Below are 22,271 nucleotides of genomic sequence, written 5' to 3'. Positions count from 1 at the left end.
TTTAAGTAATTCACTCTTATCTCTAAAAGCTTTTCTTTTTTAATTTTTGGTTTAATATTGGCACTTACTAACTCATATGGTTTATAAATAGAACAATGGCAGCCTTATTCAGATGATGATATCAGTAGGGAAGTAACATGCTATGTTAGAAAAAGCTCAGACTTCAGCATCGAATCTGGTTTTAAATCCTTAGTCACTTGACAGTGGATTTGGGGGAGATGGCTTATCTCCCAAGCAACCGGCTCTTCAGACCTTTCTAGTTCTGCCCAGATTGGCTTTATTCTGCCCCTTAGACACATCTTGTTCCAGTCCCTCTGCCCCACATTTTGTTTCCCAGCCACAATAGCTTACATTCTTTTTTTTTTTTGCCATTTCTTTCCACCATGTCTTTGCAAAGCTTGCTGCTCTGCCTAGAATGAGTCCCGTCCTAAATCCCACCCCACTCCATTGTGTTAATCTGTACTCTGTCTTCAGATTTCACTTAGTCATCAGTTTCTCAGGGGTACGTCACTAAAAAGATAAGTTCCCTCTATAAAATATTCTCAGAACAGCACATGCATTTAACTATATCAAAAAATTACTTTTATTTCTGTGCTTCTTTTATTAACGTATCTGCCCAGTAATGATGTAAAGCTGAGAGTGTAGGACTACGTTTATTTTGTGCTTCCAGCACCTCACTGTGTTCAAGAACCTCTACCAAGAAGGAAAGGAGACGGTGGATGGGAGGAATTTGTAGATTTAGATTGACACGTATACACTATTGATACTATGCATAAGATAGATTACTAATGAGAACATACTATATAAAACAGGGAACTCTACTTAATTCACTATGGTGACCTAAATGGTAAGGAAATCCAAAAGGGAGGAAATATATTAATATGTATATGTATGGCTGATTCTTTTCGCTGTACAGTATAAACTAACACAACGCTGTAAAGCAAGTATACTCCAATAAAAACTAGTTTAAAAAATTCTACTATTACTTGAAGCCCCAATTTACTATCTGGCTTCTGCCAATCCTGCCAGGCTGAAGGATAGTAAAGGACCAAGAATAAAGGACCATCTGTTTCCACGTACCAGAGTGACTCCACAGATAAACAATAGCTTGAATTCTTTCTCTATAGACATCCCTGATTATGTTTTTAAAATAAACTTAAAACAATTTTAAGTGACAAATAGATTTAAGGGACTAGACCTGATAGACAGAGTGCCTGATGAACTATGGACAGAGGTTCATGACATTGACAGGAGACAGGGATCAAGAAAGTCCCCATGGAAAAGAAATGCAAAAAAGCCAAATGGCTGTCTGAGGAGGCCTTACAGATAGCTGGGAAGAGAAGAGAAGCGAAAAGCAAAGGAGAAAAGGAAAGATATTCTCATCCGAATGCAGAGTTCCAAAGAATAGCAAGGAGAGATAAGAAAGCCTTCCTCAGCGATCAGTGCAAACAAATAGAGGAAAACAACAGATTGGGAAAGACTAGAGACCTCTTCAAGAAAATTAGAGATACCAAAGGAACATTTCATGCAAAGATAGGCTCGATAAAGGACAGAAATGGTATGGACCTAACAGAAGCAGAAGATATTAAGAAGAGGTGGCAAGAATACACAGAAGAACTGTACAAAAAAGATCTTCACGACCCAGATAATCACGATGGTGTGATCACTCACCTAGAGCCAGACATCCTGGAATGTGAAGTCAAGTGGGCCTTAGAAAGCATCACTACGAACAAAGCTAGTGGAGGTGATGGAATTCCAGTTGAGCTATTTCAAATCCTCAAAGGTGATGCTGTGAAAGTGCTGCACTCGATATGCCAGCAAATTTGGAAAACTCAGCAGTGGCCACAGGACTGGAAAAGGTCAGTTTTTGTTCCAATCCCAAAGAAAGGCAATGCCAAAGAATGCTCAAACTACTGCACAATTGCACTCATCTCACATGCTAGTAAAGTAATGCTCAAAATTCTCCAAGCCAGGCTTCAGCAATACATGAACCGTGAACTTCCAGATGTTCAAGCTGGTTTTAGAAAAGGCAGAGGAACCAGAGATCAAATTGCCAATATCCGCTGGATCATCGAAAAAGCAAGAGAGTTCCAGAAAAAAATCTATTTCTGCTTTATTGACTATGCCAAAGCCTTTGACTGTGTGGATCACAATAAACTGTGGAAAATTCTGAAAGAGATGGGAATACCAGACCATCTGACCTGTCTCTTGAGAAACCTGTATACAGGTCAGGAAGCAACAGTTAGAACTGGACATGGAACAACAGACTGGTTCCAAATAGGAAAAGGAGTACGTCAAGGCTGTATATTGTCACCCTGCTTATTTAACTTCTATGCAGAGTACATCATGAGAAACGCTGGGCTGGAAGAAACACAAGCTGGAATCAAGATTGCCGGGAGAAATATCAATAACCTCAGATATGCGGATGACACCACCCTTATGGCAGAAAGTGAAGAAGAACTAAAGAACCTCTTGATGAAGGTGAAGGAGGAGAGTGAAAAAGTTGGCTTAAAGCTCAACGTTCAGATAACTAAGATCATGGCATCTAGTCCCATCACTCCATGGGAAATAGATGGGGAAACAGTGGAAACAGTGTCAGACTTTACTTTTTTGGGCTCCAGAATCACTGCTGATAGTGACTGCAGCCATGAAATTAAAAGACGCTTACTCCTTGGAAGGAAGGTTATGGCCAACCTAGATAGCATGTTTAAAAGCAGAGACATTACTTTGCCAACAAAAGTCCGTCTAGTCAAGGCTATGGTTTTTCCAGTGGTCATGTATGGATGTGAGAGTTGGACGGTGAAGAAAGCTGAGCGCCGCAGAATTGATGCTTTTGAACTGTGGTGTTGGAGAAGACTCTTGAGAGTCCCTTGGACTGCAAGAAGATCCAATCAATCCATCCTAAAAGAGATCAATCCTGGGTGTTCATTGGAAGGTCTGATGTTGAAGCTGAAGCTCCAATACTTTGGCCACCTCATGCGAGGGGTTGACTCATTGGAAAAGACCCTAATGCTGGGTGGGATTGGGGGTGGGAGGAGAAGGGGACGACAGAGGATGAGATGGTTGGATGGCATCACCGACTCGATGAACATGGGTTTGGGTAGACTCCGGGAGTTGGTGATGGACAGAGAGCCCTGGCATGCTGCAATTCATGGGGTTGCAGAGAGTCGGACACGACTGAGCGACTGAACTGAACTGAACTAAAACAATTTTTAGAATTTTATTTTATTTTTTTGCTGTGCTGGGTCTTCATTGCTGTGTGGGCCTTGTTCTAGTTGCTGTGAAGGGGGATCACCCTGCAGTTGCGATGAGAAGGCTCTGCCGTAGAGCATGGGCTCCAAGGTGTGTGGTCTTCACTAGCTGTGGCTCCCAACACAGGCTCGTTAGTTGTGGTGCAAGGGTTTGTGCCACAGCATGTGAAATCTTCCCGGATCAGGAATTGAACCCACGTCCTCTGCATTGGCAGGCAGATTCTCCACTACTGAGCCACCAGGGAAGCCCTGAGTAATTTTAGATTTGTCTAAAAGTCACAAAGATAGTATCGAGTTCACATAACCCTGCACCCAATCTATTCTGTTATTAAAATATCACAGTGGTACAGTCTGATTGTTATAGCTAATGAAACATTATTGACATGTTGTTAGTTGAAGTCCATACTTTGTTAATATTTCTTTAGTTTTTATCTAACGTCTCTTTTTTATTTGTTCTAGTATCCCATCCAAGATAACAGTCATCGTGTCTTCTAAGTATCCAGTAGCTGAGAATATTTCTCAATTTTTGTTTATGATAGCATTGATAGTTTTAGGGAGTAGTGGTTAGGTATTTTATATAATGTCTTTCAGTTTGGGCTCATCTGATGGTTTTCTCCCAGTTATACTAGAGCTATGGGTTTTGGGGAGGAAGACCACAGAGATGAAGTGTATTCTTATATTAAGAATACATGTTGTCAGCATAACTTTCACTGGTGATGCTGACCCTGATCACCTGACTGAGGTTTTCGTACTGGGCAGTTACTTTTTTCTCCGTGTTCTATGCAGTATTTTTAGAAGGAACTCACTATGTGCAATCCACACTTAAGGGGATCAAAAATTAAGCTTCACCTACTTGCAAGTGAATATCTAAATCATTTGAAATTCTTCTGTGTGAAATACGTGTCTCTTTTTCTTTGTTTTATTTTATTCAGTCATTTATTTATGTTGGTGTGGACTCATACATTTTCATTTGTTTTCATTATGGGAAGCAAATTTTATTTTTTCCTAAGCTCAAAAGAGTTAATAGGGACATCCTTACATGTACTCAAGACTAACATTCCAAATACCTCCCTGGTCCACAGTATCACAGCACCTTAACTCTGTTCAATATAACTTCACTCCACAGTACATGAGAATATACTAAGACATACTGACTTCAACTCATAAAATATGTATAATTCATTTCTCCATACTAAAAAGAAGTTTTTAAGTCCCTTCTTTTCTTTTTCTTTGATTTTTCCATTGCTGAACAACAAACTTCCCCTAAACTTAGTGACATATATCAACCACTTATATGCTCCTGAATTCTGCAGATTTGGAATTTCAATGGGGGCACAGAGGAGATGAATTGTTTCTGCTCTCCTACACCTGTGATCTCAGTTGGATGATTCAAAGGTTGGGGGGTGCGGGGGTAACTCCATATCAGTAGGTTGGAATCACTTGAAGCTTTGTTCACTTACGTGTCTAACAATTTATGCTGATTGTTAATTGGGAACTAAATTGAGTCTGTCATTCAGAGCAACTACATTTTGTATCTTTATGTAGTCTGGGATTTCTCATAATGGTGACTGGATTACAAAAATGAGATTATCACAGAGAGAGACAGGAGTGGTGCCACCTTTCATGACCTGGCCATGGCTGTTGTTTGTCATTTCTTTCCCTGTGATACCCTACCAGGTGATATAGTATCAAATGTACACCCAGTGTCTAGAGGAGGAAACACCAATTTAATTTCTTGATGGACATGGAAAGGTCCTGGAGAAGTATGCTGGATGAGTCATAGGTTTGTAGCCACTTTTGAAAAATAAAATCTACTACCACTTTTTGTAAAAAAAATATATATATGTATGTATATATATTTGATTGGAGGATAATTGCTTTACAATGTTGTGTTGGTTTCTGCCATATATCAACATGAATCAGCCATGGATATACATATGTCCCCTTCCTCTTGAGCCTCCCACCCACCTCCCACCTCATCCCACCCCTCTAGGTTGTCACAGAGCACTGGCTTCAGCTCGCTGTGTCATACGGCAAATTCCCACTGGCTAATGTATATGTTTCAGTGTTATTCTCTGAATTTGTTCCTCCCTCTCCTTTTCCTGCTGTGTCCATGTCTTTTATCTATGTCTGCATCTCTGTTGCTGCCCTAGGTTCATTAGTACCATTTTTGTGGATTCCATATATTTGCATTAGTATACGTTATTTGTTTTTCTCTGTTTGGCTTACTTCACCCTGTATAACAGGCTCTGAGTTCATTCATCTCACTAGAACTGACTCAAATTCATTCTTTTGTATGGCTGAGTAACATTCCATTGTATATATGTACTGCAGCTTCTTTGTCTATTCATCTGTGGATAGACATCTAGGTTGCTTCTATGTCCTGGCTGTTGTAAATAGTGCTGCGATGAACATTGGGTTACATGTGTCTTTTAGAATTGTGATTTTCTCAGGGTATACGCCTGGTAGTGGAATTGCTGGGTCGTATTGTAGTTTTATTCCTAGTTTTTAAAGAAATCACCATACTGTTCTCCATAGTGCTTACGTGCATGCTAAGTTGCTTCACTTGTGTCCAACTCTGTGTGACCCTATGGACTGTAGCCTGCCAGGCTCCTCTGTTCATGGGATTCTCCAGGCAAGAATATTGGAGTAGACTGTCATCCTGTCCTCCAGGGACTCTTCCCGACCCAGGAATTGAACTCGTATTTCTTATGTCTCCTGCATTGGCAGGCAGATGCTTAACTACTATCACCACATGGGAAGCCCCATCCTCCCTAGTGGCTGTGTCTATTTAGTTTCCCACTGATTATGCAAGAAGGTTCCCTTTTCTCCACATCCTTTCCAGCATTTATTGTTTGTAGATTTTTTGATAATGGTCATTCAGATGGTTGTGGGGTGATACCTCCTTATAGTTTTGATTTGCATTTCTCTAATAATAAGCAATGTTGAGCATTTTTTCGTGTGTTTATTAGGCATCAGTATGTCTTCTTTGGAGAAATGTCTGTTTAGGTCTCCCACCCATTGTTTGACTGGGTTATTTGTTTTTCTGATATTGACCTACATGAGCTGCTTGTATGTTTTGGCGATTAATCCTCCCTCAGCTGCTTCATTTGCAATTATTTTCACCCATTCTGAGGATTGTCTTTGGTATTGTTTATGGTTCCTTTTGCTATGCAAAAGCTTCTGTTTAATTAGATCACATTTGTTTATTTTTGTTTTTATCTCTATTACCCTAGTAGGTGGGTCATAGAGGATCTTGCTGTGATTTATGTCAAAGAATGTTCTATGTTTTCCTCTAAGAGTTTCACAGTTTATGGTCTTACATTTAAGTCTTTAATCTATTTTGAGTTTATCTCTGTGAATGGTGTTAGAAAGTATTCTAATTTCATTTTTTACACATAGCTGTCCAGTTTTCCCAACACCACTTACTGAAGAGACGATCTTTTCTCCATTGTATATTCTTGCCTCCTTTGGCAAAGATAAGGTGCCTGTAGATGTGTGGGTTTATCTCTGGCTTCCTGTCTTCTTCCATGGGTCTATATTTCTGTTTTCATGCCAGTACCATACTGTCTTGATGACTTGTTACCCCCTCTTAAGATCACTTACTGGGACCACTTAGGATTACCAGGTGCTGTCATTCTGAGTTTTTGGTGGCTCTTTACAAAAATATCTCCAGTTGTTTAACTCTCTTTAAAGAAGTAGTCAGTAAATTTGGGTCATTATGTTTAATCTACTACCATACGTTACTAATCATTGCTCCTCCAATTCCTTATTCATTTTTAATCTCTACTGCCCTGTTTCCTTGGAACTTGAGAATTTCTTCTCTATGAACATTACAGCAAAAAAAAAAAAAAAACAAAGAGGCATTACCAATAATTTTTAAAGATGGTTCAAAACAAATCGGAAAATGAAGTTTTCTCAAGTAGTTTTTAATTGGAAAAATACAGCCAATGAATGGAAAACAAATGCCTCTGACTGACCAGAGGAGTACAGTAGACATTATACCGGCCTGGTGGGCTACAGTCCACAGCGTGGCAGAGTCGAACACGACTGAGAGACTAAACAACAACAACAAAGAGAACTGATCTGACCTTCACCTAGAGAATTCTACTGTGAGCAATTTAACTTATTGTCAAGAAAAAAGCAAAGCCTGATTCTACAATATTAATGATGGCGTGAAAATTGGAGTGAGACCATGAACGTATGTAATCCGGGCTTGGGAATCAATGCCAGTAAAAGGGTTAGAATGCCAATCACTGGTTTTCCCCCAAATCTCTAACAAATACCCAACGAGGACTTATTTCACATAGAGAATTAGCAGTAAACTGCTTATATAAATCAGAAGTAATGTGCATCTTAAATCGCTTTAGTCATGTCCGACTCTTTGCGACCCTATGGACTGTAGCCCTCCAGGCTCATCTGTGCATGGGATTCTCCAGTAAATATTGGAGTGGGTTGTTATTTCTTACTCCAGGGGATCTTCCTGACCCAGGGATCAAACTCGCATTCTCCTCTCTTATAAGAGATATCTCTTATGTCTCCTACATTGGCAGGCAGGTTCTTTACCACTAACGCCACTGGGGAAACTTTCCAAATGGGACTAGTGCATGGATGTACCTTTTGCTTCACAAATTCTCATTCCTTTGCTTCCTAGTGATATTGGAAACGCATGAGGAACCATATACTTCAGCAGTGATGTTCAGTGTTATTAATGTTTCTGTTAAAGTAAATTTTAAGAATTTCCAAATGCTAAATCTAAGAGCACTGCTTGAGTTAGTGCACGTACATGAATCAGAGATGAGCAGAGGTACCCGCATTGCACATTAAGTGTTGTCCTTCTTAGTTTAGAGTTACCTTACTTGCTTGAAACCACTTTACAATTGCTTTTCCTAGATATACATAGTCTATATTTTTATTAAAGTTCTCTGTATTTCTTCACAGCATTTACCAAAATTTTGAATTGTATATTTAGGCATTTATTAATTTGTTTTTTCAAAAGACTATAGCTTTAAAACTCCACCATGGAATACACACACAATATGTGCTTTTGTGTATAAACACATGATCTTAATATATGTATACATACAAATAGTGTACATATGTATAAGTATTTGTGTGTATGTGTGTGTGTGTATGAGAGAGAGGGAGAAGGGATAGAGAAAGAGAAGAAAAAAGAGGAGTACCAGGTAAAAAGTAATAGTTTTTTTGAGTTATTTTTGTTTTATAGTTCATAGAGATCATTCACATTATAGGCATCTATATTGCCAACAAATTGTTTAAGATTTTTTCCCCAGAATATACTATTTATTGCCTTATGTGGATAAAGAATCCATTTTAATAAAATGTAATCTTAAACCCCTTATAAATGAGGATAATATATTATTACCATAGGAATATGAGAAATTTCAAGTCTGGTTACAATAGTGTTGCCAAAATTTTTGAATTATTTTCATATAATTGGTTTAAATTCATTGTTGATATATTATCTCAGCTTATTCAACAAAAAGCATTTAATTTTGAAAATTCAGAGATCAGTCATTCTGGTATGCTTTATTCTATTACACTCTAAAACCTTATTATTATCTAGTGAATAAAATTCTTAAGTAACAGTTTTAAAATCAGTACAGCCTATATTTTGTTATCATAGATATATTACTTTTAATATACTAAGATAATATCTAATTTCAAATTTACTCAACTATATAAAACCAATCCATTTGTAGCTTTGTATTATAATAATATGTGTTCATATTTTAGAACATACAGTGTATTAGTATATGTATTCTCTTTCACAATGGATTGTGCAAGAAATGTTTAGTTAGGACTGAAAATATCTAGTTAGAACCAGCAGTATATTGCATTTGGTATGTGCATTAGTATAGAATATTTTTAAAATATTTAACCCTAAAATGTTTTTATAAAAATAAATACATTGATCTTCTGCAAAGTTCCCAGTGTACTGAACATTTTGCATTTTCCAGGGATCATTTTAATTTGATGTATTCAGAAAGTTTAGTCCTATGACAGTGCCACAACACGAACAATTTTATTGAAATAGAAAACAAAGAACAAAAATATTCAATAATTATTTTATTGATGTGAAGGGAATGAATTATTCATGACTTCAAAGTATCTGTGAATAATTCTAATTACCTGCTTTTAAAGGATATGAGGCCACTGAAAGTATATTAACAATTTTGATTGAACACGTGCTATCCAGTAGTATATATTAGGCATCAGAACCACAATTGTCTGTGTGTGTGTGTGTTTGTGTGTATTTCCTATTTTCTAGGTGATAATTAATTGGTTCCTGATATAATGCTTTGATAGTTGTAAAAATAGATCATTCAAGGTGTTAAAGCCAGATTATTCCTAACTTAAATGCATTATGCATTTTCCAACAATCTCTATTCATTTGCAGCTTTGGGACACATTTTGAAACATGGCAAATGGTTACTAAGAAGGTTTTCTGGGATAAGGACTCACTTATATACCTTTGCAGTCTCCTCAGTGATTGGTGGATAAAAGCAGTGTTATGTTGGCCACTAACCAGCTGTTTGGACCCAGACTTTTTGTATTTACCATCCCTACCCCCATCTGCACCTGTGATTCAGCTACTACTACAGTGATAGTGCCACCGTCTGCCCAGTTAATTGGCTAAACTAGCTCAGGAATTTGAGTGTCAAACTTGACTTACGGAAACAGGCCACATCTAATCAGGCAGGGGTTCTCAGCTATTCTGTTGTCTTTATCCTTTTTAAAATTTCTCTTCTTTCCTATCCCTCTGCTACTTGCTTAATTCATCAGCATTTTTACCTGGAATTTCACTGAAATTACAGCATGTCTATTTAATTATATTTCTATTCTATTGCCTCTTTCATAGCATTTTCCATAACATATTTGAGGTGGTAAATTCCATGTACTGGATACTTACCATTCCACATTCCTTTCTGAATCCTTCACGTTAAATACCACTGGGTTGAGGGAAAGTTCTTAATATGTCTTCTAATATCTACATTTTTTTTTCTCTCATCTGGACTTTTTCTGTCTCTCTGCATTTGTTGGTTAATATCTTTCCCCTCAAATTCTGTGACCCCATGAAGACTACAAATATTGTTTGGTACAGAATGTATCCTCAAATAAATTTATCCAGAATACATGTCATGGCTAGTAATATGTATCTTAGATTTTAAATGTGTGTTTAAAATGGTACCTATTAAGTTTAGAGATAAAAAGATATTAGATACTAGCTTGTGAAAGGAATTTATTTAACTAAATGGTAGCTGGTCTGTGCATTTGCATAGTATTCAAAAAATCAAGTCAAATGAATATTATGCCAAATACAGAGCAGGCTAACTTTTGGTACAAGAAAAGCTTACCATTTTCCTTTGTTTATAGTTGTTGAATTTTTTTCAAATTATTTTTGTCTATTTTTAAAGCATAAGTGGATCTTTGAAAAGAAATCTTCTCACTCTGTTTTTTAGCATGACAATATATCAGAATATATTGAGATATAACATCTACAATTCCAGAAGGAATCCTTGATCCTTGACCCTGAAAACAATAAGGGTCCAACATTTCTCTCTAGGATAAATTTAGAAATGCATTTTTTATAGTTGATCAAAAAGACAAATTGGTCCCTAAGGAGAGGGGAAAAAATGTGCTAGGGGAAAAAAAGAATTTAAATTAAAAGTACTTTTGGTGACCATTCAAAGTTTAATCTGTGAGTTAAGATGAAACTTTAAGGAACAAATCAAGACATATTTTACTACATCTTTGGGGAAATGAAATACAGGTAATACTGCCCTCTTTCAGTGGTGAAGAAATATGCTTGGGAACTTTTCTCAGTAGTTCAACAAGAGTACTTCAAAAACAAATATCTATCCCAGCATTGGGCAAACATCTCATCTGTATCGAAATGTAGGCATATTTTTGTCTCTAATTTTTACAGCCATATGGCAATTAGGATTATATCATCTTTTCCAGTGAAGAGTCCAAGTCTTCGTTTAATTAAGTCTCAATATCTGGAGGAGAACCTGAAAATGGACACAATGAATTTGTTTTTTCCCTAATGTTCTGCACTGCATTCTACTTAACTGATCATATTAAAAGATATATATGTGTATCTGTATACACACACACATATATATACATATATGTATTATAATGTGTATATATACACATATATATGTATATATACATATATTGTTTTTATATAATTTTATATTATAATCCTGCTAAGGATGTGAATCATTCATTGTCCAGCATATCCTTCCCATTAGTCACTTCTTCATCTTTGTTATTAGAGCCAATGTCTAGGTATGATAGTGCTTCTGTTTAATCAACACTTATTTTGAGAAATGACCCCAAAGTGCAAGAGTAGTGGTGCTGGTAATCTTCCAGAAAGAATTAAGTGAAAAGATCAAAGTTCTTAATAAGGAAAGAAATACACTAAGAACAAGTCTTTTATCTGTGAAATTAAAAAGAAGGAAAAATTGTTGTGGTTGTTAAGTCATGTCCAACTCTTTGAAACTTCATGGACTACAGCACACCATGCTCCTCTTCCTCCACTATCTTCCAGAGTTTGCTCAAATTCATGTTCTTGAAGTCAATGATGCTATCTAACCATCTCATCCTCTGCCTACAACTTCTCCTTTTGGCTTTAATCTTTACCAGTATCAAAGTCTTTTCCAATGAGTTGGCTCTTCGTATGAGATGGCCAAAGTATTGGAGTTTCAGCTTCAGCATCAGTGTTTCCAATGAATATTCAGTGTTGATTTCCTTTAGGATTGACTGATTTGATCTGCTTGCAGTCCAAGGGAGTCTTGAGAGTCTTCTCCAGCACCACAAATCAAAAGCATCCATTGTTTGGTGCTCAGCCTTCTTTATGGACCAGCTCTCACATCTGTATGTGACAGCTGGAAAAATCATAGCTTTGTGTAAATGGACCTTTATTGGCAAGGTGATATCTCTGCTTTTTAATACACTGTCTAGTTGTGTCATAGTTTTCCTTCCAAGGAACAAGTCTCTTTAATCTCATGGCTGCAGTCATGGTCAGTAGTGATTTAGGAGCCCAAGAAAATAAAATCTGTCACTCCTTCTTTCTTATATATTTGCCATGAAGTGATGGGACCGAATGCCATGATCTTTGTTTTTTGAATGCTGTTTTAAGCCAGCCTTTTTACTCTTCTCTTTCACCCTCATCAAGAGGCTCTTTAGTTCCTCTTCACTTTCTGCCATTTAAGTGGTATCATCTGCATATCTGAGCCTGTTGATATTTCTACTGGCAAACTTGATTCCAGCTTGGGATTCATTCAACATGGCATTTCACATGATATACTCTGCATATAAGTTAAATAAGCAGGGTGACAATATACAGCCTTGATGTACTCCTTTCCAAATTTGGAACTAGTGCATTGTTCCATGTATGGTTCTAACTATTACTTCTTGACCTGCATACAGGTTTCTTAGGAGACAGGAAAGCTGGTCTGGTATTTCCATATCTTTAAGAATTTTCCATAGTTTATTGTGATCCACATAGTCAAAGCCGTTTGTGGAGTTAGTGAAGCAGAAGTAGATGTTTTTATGTAACTCCCTTGTTTTCTCTATGGTCCAAGGAATGTTGGCAATTTGATCTCTGGTTCCTCTGCCTTTTGTAAACTCAGCTTTCATATCTGGAAGTTCTTGGTTCACATAGTGCTGAAGCCTAACTTGAAGGATTTTGAGTATCACCTTGCAAGCATGTGAAATGAGCACAATTGTATGGTAGCTGGAACATTCTTTGGCATTGTTCTTTTTTGGGATTGAAATGAAAACTGAGCTTTTCCAGTCCTGTGTCTACTGCCGAGTTTTCCAAATTTGCTGACATATTGAATTCAGCAATTTAACAGCATCGTCTCTGAGGATTTTAAATAGCTTAGCTAGAATTCCATCACCTCCACTAGCTTTGTTTGTAGTAATGCTTCCTAAGGCCCACTTGACTTCATACTCCTGGATGTCTGATTCTAGGTGAATGACCACATCACCATGGTTATCTGGATCTTTTAAACGTTTTTTGTACATTTCTTTTCTGTATATTCTTGCCACCTCTTCTTAATCTCTTCTGCTTCTCCTAGGTCCTTACTGTTTCTGTTTTTTATTGTGCTGATCCTTGCATGAAATTTTTCCTTCATAATTCCAGTTTCCTTGAAGAGATCTCTAGTCTTTTACATTGTATTGTTTTACTCCATTTCTTTGCATTGTTCATTTAAGAAATGAAGTGAAGTTGCTCAGTCGTGTCTGACTCTTTGCGACCCCATGAACTATAGCCTACCGGGATCCTCTGTCCATGGGATTTTCCAGGCAAGAATACTGGAGTGGTTTGCCATTTCCTTAAGGCCTTCTTATTTTTCATTGCTGTTCTCTGGAACTCTGCATTCAGTTGGGTATATCTTTCCCTTTCTCCCTTGCCTTTCACTTCTCTCCTTTCCTCAGCTTTAATATTTGTAAAGCCTCCTCAGACAACCACTTTGGCTACTTGCATTTCTTTTTCTTTGGTATGGATGGTTTTAGTCACTGTCTCCTGACAGTGTTAGGAACCTCCTTTCATAGTTCTTCATGCAATCTGCTTCCCAGCTATAATCCCTTGAATCTTTTCATCACCTCCACTGTATAATCATAAGGGATTTGATTTAGGGCCTACCTTAATGGCCTAGCGGTTTTCCCTGATTTTTCTCAATTTAATCCTGAATTTTGCAATAAGGAGCCCATGATATGAACCACAGACAACTGCAGGTCTTATTTTTGCTTACTGTATAGAGCTTCTCCATCTTTAGCTGCAAAGAACATAATAAGTCTGATTTTGGTATTGACCATCTGGTGATGTCCATTTGTAGAGTCATTACTTGTGTTTTTGGAAAGGGGTGTTTGCTATGACCAGTTTGTTCTCTTGACAAAATTCTGTTAACTTTTGCCCTGCTTCATTTTGTCCTCCAAGGCCAAACTTATCTATTGTTTGGGATGTTACTTGACTTCCTGCTTTGCATTACAACCTCTATGATGAAAAGGACATCTTTTTTTGGTGTTAGTTCTAGAAGGTCTTGTAGGTCTTAAACTGGTCAACTTCAACTTCTTTGGCATTAGTGGTTGGGGCATAGACTTGGATTACTGTGAAATTGAATGGTTTGTCTTAAAAATGAACTGAGATCATTCTGTCATTACTGGCATTGTACCCAAGTACTCCATTTTGGACTCTTTTGTTATCTTTGGGGACTACTCTATTTCTTTTAAGAAATTCTTGCCCACAGTAGTGGATAGAATGATCATCTAGATTGAATATAGCCATTAAATGCAGAGTTCCATAGAATAGCAAAGAGAGATAAGAAAGCTTTCCTCAGTGATCAATGGAAAGAAATAGAGGAAAACAACAGAATGGGAAATCTAGAGGTCTCTTCAAGAAAATTAGAGATACCAAGGGGACTTTATATGCAAAGATGGGCACAATAAAGGACAGAAATGGTATGGACCTAACGGAACCAGAAGATATTAGGAAGAGGTGGCAAGAATACACAGAAGAACTATACAAAAAAGATCTTCATGACCCAGATAATCATGAGCACTCACCTAGAGCCAGACATCCTGGAATGTGAAGTCAAGTGGGCTTTAGGAAGCATCACTATGAACAAAGCTAGTGGAGGTGATGGAATTCCAGTTGAGCTATTTCAAATCCTAAAAGATAATGCTGTGAAAGTGCTATACTCAATATGCCAGTAAATTTGGAAAACTCAGCAGTGGTCACAAACTGGAAAAAGTCAGTTTTTGTTCCAATCCCAAAGAAAGGCAATGCCAAAGACTGTTCAAACTACTGCACAATTGCACTCATCTCACATGCTACAAAGGAATGCTCAAAATTCTCCAAGCCAGGCTTCAACAGGACGTGAACCATGAACATCCAGATGTTTAAGATGGATTTAGAAAAGGCAGAGGAACCAGAGATCAAATTGCCAACATCTGTTGGATCATCAAAAAAGCAAGAGAGTTCCAGAAAAACATCTATTTCTGCTTTATTGACTATGCCAAAGCCTTTGACTGTGTGGATCACAACAAACTGTGGAAAATTCTTCAAGAGATGGGAATACCAGACCACCTGACCTGCCTCCTGAGAAATCTGTATGCAGGTCAAGAAGCAGCAGTTAGAACTGGACATAGAACAGCAGCAGTAGCTGCTGCTGCTGCTGCAAAGTCGCTTCAGTCGTGTCCGACTGTGCGACCCCATAGACGGCAGCCACCAGGCTCTGCCATCCCTGGGATTCTCCAGGAAAGAATACTGGAGTGGGTTGCCATTTCCTTCTCCAATGCATGAAAGTGAAAAATGAAAGTGAAGTCACTCAGTTGTGTCCAACTCTTCGAGACCCCATGGACTGCAGCCTACCAGGCTCCTCTCTCCATGGGATTTCCCAGGCAAGAGTACTGGAGTAGGTTGCCATTACCTTCTCCAATGGAACAGCAGACTGGTTCTAAATCAGGAAAGGTGTGTGTCAAGGCTGTATATTGTCACCCTGCTTATTTAACTTCTATGCAGAGTACATCATGAGAAACGCTGGGCTGGAAGAAGCACAAGCTGGACTCAAGATTGCCGGGAGAAATATCAATAACCTCAGATATGTAGATGACACCACTGTTATGGCAGAAAGTGAAGAGGAACTAAAAGCCTCTTAATGAAAGTGAGAGAGGAGAGTGAAAAAGTTGGCTTAAATCTCAACATTCAGAAAACTAAGATCATGGCATCTGGTCTCATCGCTTTATGGCAAATAGATGGGGAAACAGTAGAAACAGTGGCTGACTTTATTTTTGGGGGCTCCAAAATCACTGCAGATGGTGACTGCAGCCATGAAATTAAAGGACACTTGCTCCTTGGAAGAAAACTTATGACCAACCTAGACAGCGTATTAAAAAGCAGAGACATTACTTTGGCAACAAAGGTCCGTCTAGTCAAGGCTATGGTTTTTCCAGTAGTCATGTATGAATGTGAGAGTTGGAGTATAAAGAAAGCTGAGTGTCAAAGAATTGATGCTTTTGAAGTGTGCTGTTGGAGAAGACTCTTGAGAGTCCCTTGGATAGCAAGCAGATCCATCCTGTCCATTCTAAAGGAAATCAGTCCTGAATATTAATTGGAAGGACTGATGCTGAAGCTGAAACTCCAATATTTTGGCCACTTGATGCAAAGAACTTACTCATGTAAAGATGCTGATGGTGACAAAGATTGTAGATGGGAGGAGAAGGGGACAACAGAGGATGAAATGGTTGCATCACCGACTCAATGGACATGAGTTTGAGTAAACTCTGTGAGTTGGTGATGGACAGGGACACCTGGTGTGTTGCAGTCCATGGGGTCACAGAGGGTGGGACATGATTGAGTGACAAGCTGACTGAACTGTCCATTTTAGTTCACTGATTCCTAAGAAGTCAGTGTTCAGTCTTTCCATCTCCTGTTTGACTACAACCAATTTACCTTGATTCATGCACCTAGCATTTCAAGTTCCTGTGCAATATTGTTCTTACATCATTGGGCTTTATTTTCACCATCGGACATATCCATAGTTGAGTGTTGTTTCTGCTTTGACCCAGCCACTTAATTCTTTCTGGAGCTATTTGTAATTGCCTTCTGTTCTTCTCCATTAGCATATTGGACACCTTCCAACCTCGGGGTCTCTTCTGCTGGTGTTAATATAGTTTTGCCTTTAAATACTGTTCAAGGGGTTCTCACAGCAAGAATACTGGAGTGGTTTGCCCTTGCCTCCTTCTGTGAACCACGTTTTGTCTGAACTCTTCACTGTGACCTGTACATCGTATGTGGCCCTACATGGCATGACTTTATGAATTTGTGCTTTTTTTTTTGCACCTCAAATGCAAAATTATGGCCACAACTTAATGGAGATGAGTTTGAGTAAACTCTGAGAGTTGGTGATGGACAGGGAGACCTGACTTGCTATGGTCCATGCGGTCGCAAAGAGTCGGACACGACTGAGCGACTGAACTGAACTGAACTGAATGAGCCTTTGGGTTCTTCTAATGTCAGATGACAGGTATTGGATTATTCAATGGTTCCATTGATAGCTCTGCTCAGATTCATCGATATGGATACATCTAGCTATTTCCTACATTTATTGTGGGTTTACTGAACTAAATGACACTAAATAACTCTTTGCTAGGCAAGATTCAACGGAGAAGGCAATGGCACCCCGCTCTAGTACTCTTGCCTGGAAAATCCCATGGATGGAGGAGCCTGGTAGGCTACAGTCCATGGGGTTGCTAAGAGTCGGACACGACTGAGCGACTTCACTTTAACTTTTCCCTTTCATGCACTGGAGAAGGAAATGGCAACTCACTCCAGTATTCTTGCCTGGAGAATCCTAGGGACGGCAGTTCCTGGTGGGCTGCCGTCTATAGGGGCACACAGAGTCGGACATGACTGAAGTGACTTAGCAGCAGCAGCAGCAGCAGCAGGCAAGATTCAAATCACATTTTATATGTTGTTATTGTTTAGTTGCTAAGCTTTGTTAGACTCTTTGTGACCCTATGGACAGTAGCCACTAGGCTCCTCTCCTCTATCCATGGGTTTTCCCAGGCAAGCATACTTAAGTGAGTTACCATTTTCTTCTTCAGGGTATCTTTCTGACCTAGGGATTGAACCCATGTCTCCTGCATTCACAGGTGGATTATTTACCACCAGGAAAGCCCTAAATTTAATATAGTCTAATAACAGAAAAGAACATTGGGCTTCTCTCAAAATTACTAGAATAAGATCTCAGTTTCAGGAATGAATTTGTGTGATCATGTGTAAGTAATATAAACTTTTTAATCTCATTTTTTTAGCTTTTAAAATTAAAGGTTCTAAATAAGAGAATATTTAGGTAAATTATAGCCTACCTGTATATTAATATACTAAGTACATTTTGTACTTATGCTAATGAAATTTGTAGAAATTCTTAAGTATATAATATTATACTTAAAAACTATAGATATATGCATACATTAATTCGCAAATAATATTACAGATTGTTAATTATTTTGTCTTTGAGTGATGGGCTTATAGATAATTTTCATTATTTTTTGTGTCTTCAGTGGGGAATATTTAGTAAATATTCTGTTTATGTTTGAGAGGTAATACTTCATTAATTAAATTTAAAAATGAAATTAAAGATTTTCAATTAAGATTTGAAAGTGTGAGAGGTTGATAAGAAAAATTTATTGTTCTATGATTCTGATTAGTCATAAAAATTAATATTAACACAATTTTTATAGAAGAGTATCTTTACTCATCTTATCATTACCATTGTAATTTCCTGAAATTCTAAGGTGCTTATGCAAGATTTGGCCCTAAAGTTAAAACTCTTGGTCTTCAGGATCCAGAACTGTTAGTAATGAGTATCAAGAAGGTCAAAGGAAGTCAAGGAGATCTTTTAATGAAAGTAATTAAAAACCCAGTTAATGAGCAGATATCTATTACAATAAAATAAGGATAAAAGGTGATTTGCCATTATATTTTCTTCATTCTATCTTTTTGAAGCTGAAAAATAGTTAGAAAATGTGTTACTGATCACCTAAGATCTGTGGAATATAGCTTCTCTACACCTTGGTGAAGAGGAGATGGATAATATATAATAATTGTGCACAAATGATTAGAGTTTTTCTTAATTGACTTTTACAATAGAATCTTTTCCATATAGAATAGAATTCTAAGTATATAACAGACTTGTAATTTCATTTTAAATGTTTTACTTATGAAACATTTTTAAAAAGAAAGCATCTATAATGGTGATGACCAGTAGGAATATTGTGTACATCATGTATGTGATTTTAGTTTCTGAGTCATATATTAAAAAGAATCATGTGAAATTGTTTTAATGAAACATTTTATTGAATACAATATTCTAAAAATATCATTATTAAAAATATCATTGTAACATGTAAACAGTGTAGAATTTTTGAAGTATCTTACATGTATAGGAATTTTTGGTACTAAATCTTTGAAGTCCAGTGTACATTACATACATTGTCTTTGTCTTTAGTGTAACTTTATGTACTGTATAGCAACATGTGGTTTAGGATTGTCATATTAGACAACACAGAATGATAAAATAACTCAGAGTCATGTGTCCATCATGGCGATTTAAAATATTTTGATTCTTTAAGGAAAATATGTGGTGGACAAGGTAACAAAACATTAATACATTACAGATAAATGGAGCCTCAGTCACCTCCTCCTGCCAGACACAAGTTGCCTTTTAATTTCAGCCTCTGTGGAGTTAATCAGTACCTTGACATTCATGTATCCTTTTATTCTTTTTATATTTATGGTTTTCATTTGCTTGTTTGTTTAAAATTTTAAGTGTTATTGGCATTATTTTTGTGGCTATACCAGTAAGAATGATTTCAGTTACAAAAATCAGAAACCTCACTTCAAGTTGGCTATGTCAATGAGAGGACTCTGCCCTAAAAATAATAAATAAATAAGTAAATAAATTGCTCATATAACTTGAAATCATAAATATGGCAAATTTAAGTAGGTTTATTTAGCAGCACAGGTTTGTAATAAAGGCCAGTTTGTTCTTACTTCACTGATGCCTAAATTTTGAGAAGTCTAAAATGTTGTTGGCTACAACCTGAGCATATCAAAGGGGTTGGTAGCAGATGAGCCAACAGCCTTCCAACAGCTGAGAAAAAGAGCTTCCTGGGACTTTCCCTGGCAGTGAACTCAAACTCTTCCAGAACACTTCAGAATTCTGTATCTGCCCTTTCCTCTGCCACAATTGGTCCACATCCTCTTCCTGAACATGTCATTGCTAAAGAGGAAGATTGTACCCTTAGTCCAGTGAGATCCTTTTTGAAGCTGAGTCAGTGGTTAAAACTGGGTTTCTGCCATTAGCTTGGAGAATGATGACAGTAATTTGAAGGAGTTAACCATGATGCCCACCACAATGTTTGTAACGAGAGTCTGGACTTTCTACTTGGCAATCACTCCCACCCCAACAGTGGTCACACCAATTCTCTAGTTATTGAAAATGAAAGTCACTTAGTCATGTGTGACTCTTTGTGACACCATGAACTGTAACCTGCCAGGAATTCTCCAAGCAAAAATACTGGAGTAGATAGCTGTTCCCTTCTCCAGGGGATCTTCCCAACCCAGGAATAGAACCCAGGTCTCCTGCATTGTAGGTGTATACTTTACCATCTGAGCCCCAGGGAAGCCCAATAATACTTGAATGGGTAGACCCTCCCTTCTCCAGGGGATCTTCCCAATTCAGGATATCAAACAGGGGTCTCCTGCATTATAGGTGGATTCTTTGCCAACTGAGCTCAAACAGCAAAAATAAGTGTTGTTTTCAGCTAACACTCAGAAAACACCAATTCTCTGTAAATATTATCTGTAATTTTGAAGTAATCAGTGTTCCAGGTAGTAGCAATTTCATATTTTGGTTATCACATATGGTTAGGTTAAAAGAAAGCATTTAACAGTGGACACTAAACTGCACAGTCTTTCACGGTTTATCTTTGACTCCTTTTGTCTATATTGATAAACTACCATCCCCATCCCTTTTTTCATATTATTTTCCCTTGATATCCATTCCTGTTATGATTTATCAGAATTCTATAAGTATATTGAGATCTGGGTAAAATGACAGCTCTCCAATGAAGGCTTTTTCTGTTATAAACAATGACATATCCCTAACAGAGTGCTTTATTAAAACCTCTTTCCATGAGGTCACAGAGAGTCGGACATGACTGAGTGATTTTCACTTTATAGTTCTTAACTATAATTATGGGCAGAGTGTGAATTGGGGCACTTGAACATACAGTTTTTCAAATCACTACCTGTGAATTATTTATTTTTTTGTCCCATGTATTTACTTTAAGATGGTAAAATTCTACTAAATATCTTCCTTGTAAATAAGGTCCAGCATGAAGATCATTGATGTTATGATCAATGCAAATATTAGTCTTATCTTTCTATCTCTGATAAATGAGTGAGCAAGTTAAAGTCATGATGCCTACCCACACATGTACTAAGAGTTATAGTTGTGTTTGAATTTGGCAGTGTTTCCTGTGGATTATTTTCAAGAATTATTGAAAATTATGAGATTGCAAAAAACATGTAAATCAGGTAATAAAATAACTCAATATTAGTTTCAAGAAGGCTTGTGCAGAATTTTTTTGTCTTTTATTTTTTAATTAAAAGATTAAGTATAATTGCTTTACAATGTTGTGTTAATGACTGCTGTACAGCAAAATGATTCAGTTACTCATATATATATATATGTCCATCTTTATATTATTTTCCATTATGGTTTATCATAGGATATTGAATGTAGTTCTCTGTACTGTATAGTAGGACCTTGTTTATCCATTCTATATATAAAAGCTTACATCTGCTCACAACCCCCCACTCCATCCTTCCCTCAGTCCCTCCGCCTTGGCAACCACCTGTCTCTTCTCTATGTCTGTGATTCTGTTTCTGTTACATAGGTGAGTTTGTTTGTGTTATATTTTAAATTCCACATATATGAGATATCATATGGTATTTGTCTTTCTCTTTCTGACTTCCTTTACTTAGTATGATAATCTCTAGTTGCAACCATGTTGCTCTAAATGGCATTGTTTCATTTTTCATGGCTGAGTAGTATTCCACTGTGTGTGTGTGTCTGTGTGTCTGTGTGTCTGTGTGTGTGTGTGTGTGTACAGCATCGTCTTTATCCATTCGTCTGTTGATGAATGCTTACGGTATTTCCATGTCTTGGCTATTGTGAATGGTGCTGCTATGAACATAGGGGTACATGTACCTTTTTGAATTATAGTTTTGTCCAGATACATGCCCAGAAGTGGGATTGCTGGATCATATGATAATTCTATTTTCAGTTTTCTGAGGAACCCCCATAGTGCTTTTTACAGTGGCTTCACCAACTTACATTCCTACCAACACTGTAGAGGGGTTACTTTTCTCCTCACCCTCTGCAGCATTTGTTATTTGTAGACTTTTTAATG

The 22,271-nt window shown here is 37.4% G+C and overlaps 1 protein-coding gene across 2 annotated transcripts in view; it reads left to right on the top strand.

Moving 5' to 3' along the window:
- Positions 1-22,271, top strand: part of LOC145514263 (uncharacterized) — a 1,003,391-nt gene that overhangs the window by 266,632 nt on the left and 714,488 nt on the right. The window lies entirely within an intron of this gene.

Source organism: Giraffa tippelskirchi, chromosome 7 (assembly GCF_054371585.1).
Source record: "Giraffa tippelskirchi isolate mGirTip1 chromosome 7, T2T-mGirTip1v1.2.pri, whole genome shotgun sequence".
Classification (NCBI taxonomy): Eukaryota; Metazoa; Chordata; class Mammalia; order Artiodactyla; family Giraffidae; genus Giraffa; species Giraffa tippelskirchi.
The sequence above is the reverse complement of the archived record's forward strand: the minus strand, read 5'-3'. Positions and strand labels throughout refer to the sequence as shown.